This window comes from Myodes glareolus, chromosome 5, assembly GCF_982192425.1.
Source record: "Myodes glareolus chromosome 5, mMyoGla1.1, whole genome shotgun sequence".
NCBI lineage: Eukaryota > Metazoa > Chordata > Mammalia > Rodentia > Cricetidae > Myodes > Myodes glareolus.
The window spans coordinates 15102727-15115145 of record NC_142030.1 but is presented as its reverse complement, the minus strand read 5'-3'; the positions used below and the strand labels follow the sequence as shown (position 1 = coordinate 15115145).

Below are 12419 nucleotides of genomic sequence, written 5' to 3'. Positions count from 1 at the left end.
ACCAAAGGCCAGGGTAGCTGGGGGCGAAGAGGGAGTAAAGGAGTCAGATGAGGACCAACTGTTTACAGGTCTCCAAACTGCCTGCAGAACGTCATTCCCTGTCCAACTAACCCTATCAGGTTTCTGTACACAGAGGCCAGGCAGCCAACCCACATCCTCAGGCTCGTTGGGAGCTCACTTGTGGATTAAGATGGCATGGGTCTGCCATGGACAAGGAGATATCTAGAAATGCCCCTCGGGCCACTCTCAGATCGTACCAACTTACAGCCCTCAATAAAGTGTCTCTTGCATGCTCCCAAATCCCACTCCTGCAGGTCTGTGGAGCTTAGAGATGGCCCTGCCAACCCGTGGCAGTGAGGGAAGGAAATAAGTTTCTGCTTTTCTGGGTCAGTTCAAAAGACAAATGGGACTAGCAAAAGAAATCAAGACATTTCTATGGACTTGCCACACTCATCTAATCTAGTAGTATTCTGTTACCAACACAATCCTGAGATATAATTTACATTTAAAAAGAAATGGTTTACTTCGCTTCAGCGCGACAACAAAACCCAGGGTCAGTTGGGCCTGTGGCCTTGGGCTTTTGGTACAGAAAACTACTCAACTCAGGTCCAGAATGTAAAAAGTGACACACTCTCACACCCCCAACGATCAGAAGACTTCCCACCAGGCCCCACCTGTGAAATGCCTCCAGAGCTCCGTGTACTTATTCCTGAGCTGAGGGCAAAGGGGTATCTTTTTAATGACTTAAGTTTTTAGACTAAGTATGTCTTACTTTTATTTTTAAAAATATGAGGACGTTTCTGGCTAAGGTGTCACAGGAAAGTGGGAAGCCTTTAGATTCCCTTCATCTGCAAAGATGAACCAAACAAAGCAGGGGGGTGGTGGTGCATGCCCTTTAACCCCAGCACTCGAGAGGCAGAGGCAGGCAGATCTCTATGAGTTCCAGGCCAGTCTGGTCTACAAAAGCAAATTCCAGGACATCCAGGACAGCCAGGGCTGTTCCACAGAGATACCCTGTCTCCAAAAACAAAACAAAAGAGGAAAGGATGTCCTGCTCCTCACACAAGAGGGAAGGACAAACAAAACAAGCCACCTGCTCTCTCAGCCGGTGGACAGAGCAGGCACTCCCTGCATCGCGCCTCATCTTTCCGGAGGAATTCACTTGGAATCATTCTTTGCCCCAAGTGTTTGGGTGGCAGTGATGTCATCCCTAAGCCTGGGGAGGAGAGACTGCATGTGAACTGAGCACCACTCCCCACTGGCCATAGCCCCACAACAGGTGGGAACAATGACAATCATTTGCTGTCTGCGGGGTCCCAGCTGAGCAGTGGCCTAACCTCAAAGCAACAGCTGAAAATCAGCCACAAAGGTTTTTGTTAGCATGACCCATGTGACCTACACACGCACGCACGCACGCACGCACAGAGTTTTGGTGGTTTCTTCTATCTCTCTGTTCCTTTTGTTTCAGCTTTGGTTTTCTAATGGGCGATCACACTATTACAGCCAGGATAACATTAAACTCTGGATCCTCCTGCCTCTCTACCTTAAAGTGCTGAGATCACAGGCATTTTGGTTTCTTTGGTGGGGTAACTGAAGTGATGGTACTTATCTAGAATCAAAAGCCCTGGGAGAAAGAAGCTGAGGCAGGGGGATTGCCATTGCCACCAGTTTAAGCACAGCCTTCCTACAGAATGTGCACCAACCAGTGCTGCCCCACGAGACCCTGTCTTAGAATACAAAACAAATTTGTTTCCTCCCAGGTTCTCAGGCAGTTGTTAATGAAGACCTCACAGAAATGTTCTAGGTAACAGTGTAGACACAGACAGAGGTAACCATGGCAAGCCCGTGTACAACTCCAAAGGTACACAATACGGGCAAGCAATGTCCAGATCCTGCCGGACAGGCAGCAGAGCCACACAGCTGGGCAGCTGGGGCCCCCTCCCGCCATTTCCCAGATCTCAGGCTCCCTGACTTTTAAAGAGTCATGATAACTGTTCCAGTGTCCCTTTAGCTTTGTTTGGTGGCTTACATTGTTGCTATGTGTTTCGTTGGTTTGCTTTCTGAGACAGTGTCTCACTATGTAGCTCAGACTGGCCTGACACTCACTACACAGCTCAGGCTGGCCTTGAACTCACAGCAATCTTCTGGCCTCAGTGATTGTGCACTGGAATGACAGGCATGAGTTATCACATTACTTAAGTTCTTTTAAAAAATCAATTCTATTTTATGTGTGTAGGTATTTGCCTGCATGTGTATGTTTGCACAGCACACAGACGCCTGGTGTCCAAAGAGGCCAAAACTGGCCTGGAATTGGAGTTAGAGATGGCTGTGAGCCTCCATATTGAACACAGGTCCTCTGGGAGTATAGTCAGTGCGATAACTGCTGAGCCATCTTTTTGACTCGTTATTAAGTTTTTTATATAATAACTGTGATAACCACTGGACAAAATGTTTTTTTTTTATCACGAATGCCTCCTAACACATGGGCATGTCACATGATTATTACACCAACAATCCAGATAGGCCAAGTCTGGCAAGAAACTCACATGACAAACTGTGCTACAGGCCTGCGGGCAACCACAGAAGGCCACTGGCCAGGATACAGTCAGACCCTCGCTCCAGGCCATCAGACAGAGCAAGCAGCAGCCTTTGGCAGCATCCCTCATCCTGGTCTGTCTCACCTCAGGTAGGAACATTCACTTCCACATACAAACGCATACAGTCTATATTTGGATATTAGGATATAGTTCTCCAAATCTGGCACAGCTCCCATGCCATCCTGCACCTCTGCCACCCCACCTCTCTATCCCTGCCAGCCTGATTCTAGCCACCGTCCTGGGAGTCAGGGAATGAACCTGAAGCCAAGACGCTGGCCCCTTCACCAAATAAAAACACAGGACCTGATACTGTTCCTTGCTCCCACAAAGCCACCTACTCCCAAAGGGGAACCTGAGCCTCACACACCTGGGGCAGCTTATGCAGAACCTTTAATTACTGCCAGAATTCTTGGCTGAAGGCCTGAGAGGCCCAGGTGTCCACAGAAGGGCTATATATACACATCAGGTACAGCCATTCTGGATGCCGGAGTCTCTGTTCCCAGCAGACGGTTCTGGGGACGGCTGTCCATTCTGAGTTAAGTGGGTCTGCATCTGCTCTGATTTGGATCCTCCATCTGTAAACAGATGGTTATTTCACCGACAGCTCGTCCCTTTAAAGACGAAGACCTAAGCAGAGATCCTAGGACATTTCATCTAACTAGTAAAGGACTTGGGTCTGGACAGCAGGAGTAGAGGCCCAAGCAGTAGGCTGTAAGCCTGGCTCTACTGTATCTTATCCAGGAGACCTTGGGCAACTGCACTTTTTAGTTCTGAGAGTTTGTTCTTCCCCACCCTCCCCCTCCCCCCCCCCCCCCCCCCCCCCGCCTCACGCATGCTTGGCAAGCACTCTACCATAGAACTGCATCCTCAGCCCTAGGCGCAGTTTCTTCATCAATAAAATTCTGTGGCAGCTGGATCTTGCTTTTTGAGCCCCTTCCGCTTCAAAGGCTTGATTCTGGGCGTCTCCCCCACTGCTGTAAGAGACTTACAAACCATCCAAACACCGCTAGTAACAGAATGTCAACCTCAGAGAAAGCCTCAGGCCCTATCCTGTGCCCCGCTCCTCACACAAGAAGTCCCCACTCCCTCGACATCTGTAGCAGAGACAAGGTGGGCCAGGTCAGGTCCTAGGTTACAGGGACCAAAATGCATGGTCAATATAGCTGTGAGACCCACGTGCACTGGCCCTTTAACACCTCGCTCCGCGCCTACCCTGCCTGCGGGCTTCCGAGGCAGGAAGGGACGCTGAGGACACCCGGATGCGGCCAGAGGCCCAGGGCCGCTTCCTGCGCTCCTTCCTAGCCCAGGTTCTGGGCCGGCCGCACTGCCGCCTCCCCGGCGCCTTCTCCTCGCCCCCGCGCCAGCCAAAGAGGCCCCGATCGCCGCCGGGGCCGCAGCCTGGAGCCCGGACCCGAGTACCCCGAGGGGGCCGCGACGGCAGCGGTCAGGGGCATGCACAAGAAGGGCCTCGCTGCATTCGGGATCTGCATGCTGCTGGCTACCCGCGATTAGTGACAGGTACTGGGCCGCACGCACCCAGCCCCAGCCCTCGGCTCACCTGCTCCGCCGCGGCGCAGGGTAGAGTATACGCCGCGGGCGGAGAGCCTCTCCGGGGCTGGCGCCGGCCCCGCCCACTGTCCCGGTCTGCTCACGCCCTGGACACGCCCCCAGTAGGACCACACCCATTAGTCTATCTCCGCCCCTGGGCGGGCCGTCCCCCTCCACCTCGTGCACTTGGCACCTCCCCGGATTTAAAGAGATACTCTGTGTGCAGAAGGTCCAGGCCTGTGCGGTGCTTCAGGAGACCGCGACATCATCCCGACATTGACATTTGAAGTTGGGTAGTGCCTTTCCCTTCCTTTGGTTCCTGGCAGTGGCAGGGGAACAGGGGGTGGGTATTTGCTTTGTAATTTCAAGGTCCTCGCCCGCCCCTCCCCCGGGCTGCATGCACTTTAAAATGAAGTCTAAATAAAGTCTAGAGTAATATGACATCGTGAGCATTCTCCTGATTGATTTTCTAGAGTGCTTCAGAGACTTGGGGAGCTCTGGGTAAATGGGAACGGGGATAAAATTGCATTGAGATCCGAGAATCTGTGGGTGGGGGGTTGTGATCACAGGATCTGGGGACTATGGAGTGATTTGAAATTGTTAGCAATTTGTCATTCTTGTCAGTGTTTCAGTAGCTTTATTTCTCCTTTAATTACTGTGAAATTCACATACCATTAAATTGTTATTGTAATGCTGGGGAATATAGCTCAACAGAGTGCTTGCAGGAAGCCCTGAGTTCAATCCTCAGTATCACACTTGCCTCTGTGTGTAATCCCGTCGCTAGGAATTCAAGGTCATCCTTAGCTATGTAGCAAGTTTGAGGCCAGCCTGGGCTACATTAGATCTTGCCTTAAAAAAAAAATGGCCAGGCAGTGGGGGGCACACAACTTTAATCCCATCACCTGGGAGGCAGAGGCAGATCTCTGCATGCAAGGCCAGTCTGGTCTACAGAGCAAGTTTCAGGACAGCCAGAGCTACACAGAGAAACCCTGTCTCAAAAACAGAAAAAATAGTCATTTTAACCCAAGGTATTTAGTAAATTCGGTTTGTGCAGAGCTGGCTTGCATGATTGCAAAAGCAGTCCATCACTCAAAAAATAAAAGGCAGTTGTATACATTGAGAAGCTTCTTTCCAACCCCTCCCCCTAACTTGTCAGCCACCAACCTATTTCTGTCTCCATGGCCATAACTCGATATTAAATTTTTTTTTAACACGATTGAGAAAGCCAGTTCTACCTGGCAGACAGCATAGAATCGTGGATCCTAGATCGGAAATCTCTGTCTTCTACCTGTCTGCTGCCGTTCCTAACCCAGAAATGGGCCTGTCTCCTCATCTGTGTAAGAACAGTGTGGTAGCCTTTGGAGGAACAGTGAACAGATTACGGAGGAATAAGGGTCAGGGATGGTGCAGGCACTAAACAAACAGTAACTGTTTTCCTCCCTGGGCCTTCCTTCTCCACTCGAGGTTAGTGTTTCATTGTGCTCTGTTTGGCATTGAAATGATAGACTGTAGCACTCTCCGCTCTCCCGCCCCTCCCACCCTTCCCATCATCCTTCTGCTCTACCCAGCACAGGTGGCCCTTATCAATGACAGCAACAGTGTCATTTTGAAGCTGTGACCAGAATTTCTGGACCTCCAGCACGCGCGCCATACTTGAAAGGGCCCAGCGATGCTTTGATAGTGGCTGCTCCATTGAACACTCACAATTGACACATAACAGCCACCGTCTCAGACTGTTCAGGCTGTTATAATGAACCACCAGAGACAGGTTAACTTATAACAATAGAAATTAGTTTCTTCCCTGTTCTGGAGGCTGGGAAGCCCAAGATTAAGACCTTAGAAGTCTTACTGTCTGGCGAGGGCTTGTGTTCTAGTTTATAAGTAGCACCTTATATGGTGCCCCCCCCATGATGTCTATCTGGCAAACAGCATAGAATCGGGGAACCTAGGTCTGAAATCTACCTCTTATTTTACAGGGACATTAATCTCTTCTGTAATGATGTGGGAAGTCCTGTACATGTGTTGCTTTTATTGGTTAATGAATAAAGAAGCTACTTAGGCCTATGGCAGGGCAGAATGGAGCAAGGCAGGAATTCCAAGCAGAGATAGAGGAGAAAAGAAGGCAGAGTCAGGGAGACATCATACAGCTGCTGAAGGGGACAGAGGCCCTGGAACCTTATCAGTAAGCCATGAGCTTTGTGGTAAAATACGAAATAATAGGAAATGAGTTAATTTAATATGTAAGAGTTAGTTAATAAGAAGTCTAAGCTAACAAGCAAAGCAGTGTTTTAATTAAATTTAGTTTTAATTAAAGTAGTTTCTGTGTGATTATTTTGGGTCTGGGTGGCTGGGAAACAAACAAGCAGTCTCTCTGCCTACAAAATAGTGCCCACTATCTGGGGCATGGATCCACATAAAATCTAAAAAATGCTTAAGAAAAAAAAAGAGGGCCTCTGGACCTCCAAAAATGGGAGCCCAATGCAGCTTCTAGGTGGCCACATTTTTTCCCCCCAGATAGGTTCTGTTTGCTGGCAGCAAGCAGAGGTACAGCTCCTCTAAGAGAAGGCTTCCTGACTCAGCATTAGCAGAAAAAAAAAAAAACAACTGTGCAGCTGCTTTTAAAAACTGTAGCTTCCTGGTTTGTGCTGGTAGTGTGAACTCTGGCTCTTTCAGGAGGTCCTGCATTTAAATGGGGTTTGTGAGCAGAGGGCTCCAAGTTGCTTAATGGCAACATAGACCCGCTGTGTTCCTGGAGCTGGGGTAGAGAGCATGGCTCACAGAGCTGGCTCTGCCATGTTGGACTGGGCAGGGCCAAAAGGCAAAGCAGCCTTAGTTCTAGTCACGCCTGCTTAGCATTTAGGAAAAAGAAAAGGCACTCCTGGTCAGAAAATGATTATAGATACACAAGAAAGATAGATTCAGATGAAAAAGACCTCTGAATGGGTCACAGTGTTGGATAAATGTAGGTAGGCTTGGGAAAGAGAGGAAAAGGAATATAGACAGTTATAAAAACAAGTAGATGGATTTAAAAATAAAACAAAGTCTTTAAAGAGACAGAGTATAGACAGTCATAGATTGAAGGAGTAAAGAAAAATAAGCCACATAAAGATGAAAAATACACAGAGAGTCTGGATTATGTATATTGTTGTGTTTTCTTTGCATTTTTTGACTGTGAATGAGCTAATTACAGAGAGACATTTCATTGTATGGGCTGCTAAACTAAACCAAAATATATATCTTAAAGGTATCTTGACCTCAAAATTTGAGTCTTAGGGATATGTTTTGAAAAAGAGATTCTGCTTTTGTTTCTACAGAGGATAGAAAGCTGTGGATTCCTTGTGAGCAAATATGGTTTGATCAAATAAGACCCAATGAAGCAATGGCCCAGATGGTTCAACATCCATGTCAGCTTCAGGACTGCTGGCTGAGATGGACCTACCACACAGGATACCCCATGAAAGGCCTGGTTAACAGCACCCCCAATCAACAGGAAGTAGTTTGGAGAAAACTATGCCCAAATTCCCAAAATGATTATTTAAAAATGTTTGTTTTCATTTAAAGGGGGTTGATTATAAGTAATTAATGGTCAAAGCCAATTTCTTTCTTTTTAAAAAAAGAAGAGGGGGATATGATATAGAAATTATTACTTTGCATTGGTATGGATCTTAGTCTATTGATAAAAAATTAAGCTTGATTTTGTTATACTGTATGTCTTTCTGCTCTTGATTAAAGTATTATGTTTGTGCAGCTCATTTAAAATGTAATGGATAATTAAAGTTACAGATTAATAGATAGTCATTAATAATATTAATCTGAATAGTCACTAATAATAGTCAAGTTGTAGTCATGTTAAATAGATATATAGAGATATATTTCAGTTAGACAGATAATCTTCAACACTCCAAAGACCTGCAGAATATAGCAGTTAAAATGTTTTAAGAACTTAGACTTTTCTTGACAATGAGACATGTCTGCTTCTGGCAACACCAATCTACTTCAAGAGTATGACAGGCATCAAAGAAGCTCCTTGTGGAGTTTCCTAGTTTTGGGCAAGAAACTGCTCTTGTGTAGACTGCTTTATGGTTTGCTGTATGAACTGGACATGCAGTAAAATGACTGCTGAACTTTCCAGAAGATGGAATGGTCCTTCAGGGTTTCTACTTTATAGAAGAAACTGCCAGACATTCTGCAGGACACAGAGAAAGCAACTGATAAACTTTGCCATTACAAGGCAGAACAGATCCTCAAATTTCTTACTTCATGGATACTATGGGCCTGTAGGCTGAAGATGGATACCTCAACATTACAGAAGAACTTTGGATGTCTGTCCAAGCAGCAAGATGTTTCTGTCATTTCTAGAACTTTGGGAGTTGCTTACAATGCACTTCCTATTTACTTAGGTAATATTATACTCTTCTGAAGTCTTTGAAGAGTTGAAGATAGATAGTTATAGTTTTCCTTAGTTATGATAAAAGATAAATTAACTATAAAAATTTAGACTCATAAAGATAGGATAGATGATAGAGTATTTTCCTTAATTTTACAAATGTAAATGGACTAAATATTATAACTATAATTCCTACTTGATAAATGTTTTGTATATGTAATTTTACTATGTTAAAGTTAAAGCCTTCCTTTTTATTCATATAGAAAAGGGGAAATGGTGTGGGAAGTTCTGTATATGTGTTGCTTTTTTTATTGGTTAATGAATAAAGAATCTTCTTTGGGCCTATGGCAGGCAGAATAGAGCAAGGTGGGAATTCCAAGCAGAGATAGACAAGAAAAGAAGGCAGAGTCAGGGAGATGCCATGTAGCAGCCAAAGGAGACAGATAAACCCAGAACCTTACCAGTAAACCATGAGCCTTGTGGTAAAACACAAAATAATAGGAATGGGTTCATTTAAAATGTAAGCATTAGTTAATAAGAAGCCTAAGCAGTATTGTAATCAATATAGTTTCTGTGTGATTATTTTGGGTCTGGGCAGCAGGGAATGAACAAGCAGCCTTCGACAACTTGTGTTCCTGTGACCTGATCACCACCCAAAGTCTCCACCTCTTCATCCGTAAATTTGGGGGTTCTGATTTCAGCACAACTTTGAAGGAACAAAAACACTCAGACTATAGCAGATGCAGAATGAATGTAAGCAACAAACAACAACAAGGCCCATAAGCCTTGGCAGTTACCTGCTCTTGCAGTGTGGCTTTGTCTAGTGGTATCTGGGCTAAAGAGTTAACATTTATCATCCTGTGGTTCTGGTCAGTGCTTTTTTTGTTGGACTTTTATAAAACATTTAATGTGGTGATATTTTGTTTATAACGAATAAAGCTTACCTGGAGATCAGAGTGCAGAGCTAAGCCACTAGTTAGCCATAGGGGCCAGGCAATGGTGGCACACATCTTTAATCCTGGTATGCAGGAGGCAGAGGTAGATGGATTTCTGTGAGTTCAAGGCCACCCTGGATTACATAATATTGATCCAGTCTCAAAGAGAAACAGAGCCAGGTGGTGGTGGGCCACATCTTTAATCCCAGCACTAGGCAGGTGGAAACAGGAAAGGACATGGCTGGGCAGAGAAGAATATAAGGTGGGAGGAGACAGGAGCTCAAGGCATTCAGTCTGAGGACTTGTAGAGACAGGACACCCCATTCAGTCTGAAGATTTCGTAGAGGTAAGAGCTAGTGGTTCTCTGATCTTTCAGCTTTCATTCCCTAATATCTGACTTTGGGTTTTTATTATTAAGATCAATTAGAAATTGCGCTACAGTTTAATTACATATTTATATTTTTGGTGGCAGGTACTTTAAAAATTATGTACTTGTTTTCTTTTTAAAATGTTTAGACTTTGTAGAAAAATATAAAATACAAAAAAAGTAGAAGAAAAGGCATGCGTTCATCTTTTTGTTGTAAGTTTTTTTCTAGTACCCCTTTTGGGTAATTTTCTTTTTCTTTTGAGACTTCTGTAGGGGTCTCATTATGTTGCCAAGGCTGGTCTTGAACTCTTGACCCTCTAGCCTCAGCCTCTCCTTGAGAATTTTATTAAATAGGGATTTGGAAGGAATGTCTGAAGACATTCATGAGACATCAAAGAAGAGGCAAGTAAATGGACCCTAGGAATAGTGGATGTTGCATTACCTAAAGTCCTTCCTTTTTATTTACACAGAACCAAATTCTGTCAGAATAGACTGAATAGGCGGGCTCCAGAGAAGAGAGCCACGCTGCCAGGGTGGCCTTGAGACAGACATTAGCCCCGTATCCCTAGGTAGCATCAGTCCAAAGCGAGTCTTTCCTTGCTAGGGTATGGTAGCTAATCTTGGCTTTGTCCACATCACTTCTTTGAGTGATGATATGTAGGAAATCTGCAAAGTCTCCTTCTGAAATGTGTCTTCTACGGTATTCTGGGAGATGATTGACATGTGGACCAGACAACTGAATGGAAGAGAACTGCCCTGAAGGAGGGCATCACTGTGCAATAAGACAGGGCCCTGAAAGGAGCGGAAAGGCGAAGAAGGGGGCAGACTCATCCGTATGCGTCCTCCCTGCTCTTGGAACAGCTATGGCTTCCGTTGCAGCGCCTGCGGAAATGCAGCTCTTCAGTCTTTGAAGGCGGACTTGCACCAGCTTCTCATCACGGACTTTCCGGTCCTGGGACGGACTGCATCATTGGTCCTCCCTTGTTCTAAGGCAGTGGTTTTCAGCCTTCATGCTGTGACCCTTTCCTCACGTTGTGGTGACCCCCAGCTATAAAATTATTTTCGTTGCTACTTCAAAACTGTAATTTTGCTACTGTTATGAATTGTAATGTAAATATCTCTTATGTGGGGTATCTGATATGTGACCCCGAAGGGGTCAAGATCCACAAGTTGAGAACCACTGTTCTAAGCCTTCCAGTCTAACAACTGCTGGTTTCCTTGGCTTTCCAGCCTGCAGACAACTATTGTATTACTCAGCCTCTGATTCTATAGGTCAGTCTACTTAGTACTGCCTGTAATTGTGTGTGTGTGCATGCATGTGCACATGTGTATATACACATGTATGTATGTGTATGCATATTTGTATATTAAATATACATATAAATAGATGGTAGACAGATAAAATCAATTCTATTTTAGAGAAACTTGTCTAAGTCTTAGATAGGGCTTTGCCAGTAACTCTTGGCTTTGGCACCATTGCCTGAAAGAGTATAGTCAGTTCACATGGTGACAGTTACTACAGCATCCCCATGGTTTTTTTTGTTTGTTTGTTTTTGTTTCTTTTTTTTTTTTTTTTTTTGGTTTTTCGAGACAGGGTTTCTCTGTAGCTTTTGGAGCCTGTCCTGGAACTAGCTCTTATAGACCAGGCTGGCCTCGAACTCACAGAGATCCACCTGCCTCTGCCTCCCAAGTGCTGGGATTAAAGGCGTGCACCACCACCCCCCAGCTGCATTCCCATCATTTTCTCCACACAACTGGATGTTCTTATCTCCTTGGGGAAGATGGCTGTGTTCTTTTAAGGAGTCTGCTCTTGTCATTTTAATCATTTAAACCAGGAGTTCTCAAATTATCTGGACTGACAAATGGCTTGCTTTCTTAAAACAAACTGAGAATAGCATGGACACTTTTTGCTTGTGTGGTTTACGGCTCTCCATACTTTCCACGTGTGCTAACCAGCTTTCAGGGGCTGTGAGAAAGGCCTGTGATGATTAGCCACAAAAAGAGGACAGTTTTATTTAGGTTCATGGTTTCCGAAATTTGAACCCATAGTAACTTGTCCTTGAGCCTGTGGTGAGACAGAACATGGTGGCCAAAACATGTGACAGAGGAAGCCTGTGCTACTCACTCATAGTGGCCTGGCAGCAAAGAGAGGAAGGGGTGGGTATTCCAGCGTCTCCCTCAAGGGTGTCCTCAGTGACCAAACTTCCTCTCCTGAGGCCTCACTTCTACTCAGAACCCTTTGGCACCAACAACCAATTATCTGACCATCTAGACACCAACAACTGTGATGTTCTACACTCAGATTCAATTCTGACTCTACTCCCCAGAGTTAGTACAGATTCCACAAATTTAGGGCTTGGTCCCCTGAGACCTACCCCCTCCTTCAGAGACAATTTCAAATCTCTAATATTTTCACCTCTTGAGTACAAATTGCGGGGGGGAGGGTTTCTCCTGGTCTCTTAGGGTTTGGAAACTGGTGAGAAACAGTTTGTGGGATGCAGAGGGAACTCTACATTGCTTCTTGGCTTAATACAAAGAGGACAACAAGGGGTAGAGAGTAGCATCCAGGTGAGGGTAGGCAGAGG

At 45.4% G+C, this 12419-nt stretch overlaps 1 protein-coding gene across 2 annotated transcripts in view; it reads right to left on the bottom strand.

Annotated features, from left to right (window-relative positions):
• The window catches only part of Psen2 (presenilin 2), a 33094-nt gene extending 28843 nt beyond the window's left edge, over positions 1-4251 (bottom strand). For both annotated transcript variants that reach the window (XM_048436488.3, XM_048436492.3), the window contains exon 1: positions 4156-4251. The gene's annotated coding sequence lies outside the window, so the exon portion shown is untranslated. The remainder of the gene's footprint in view (positions 1-4155) is intronic.
• Between the last annotated feature and the right edge of the window lie 8168 nt (positions 4252-12419).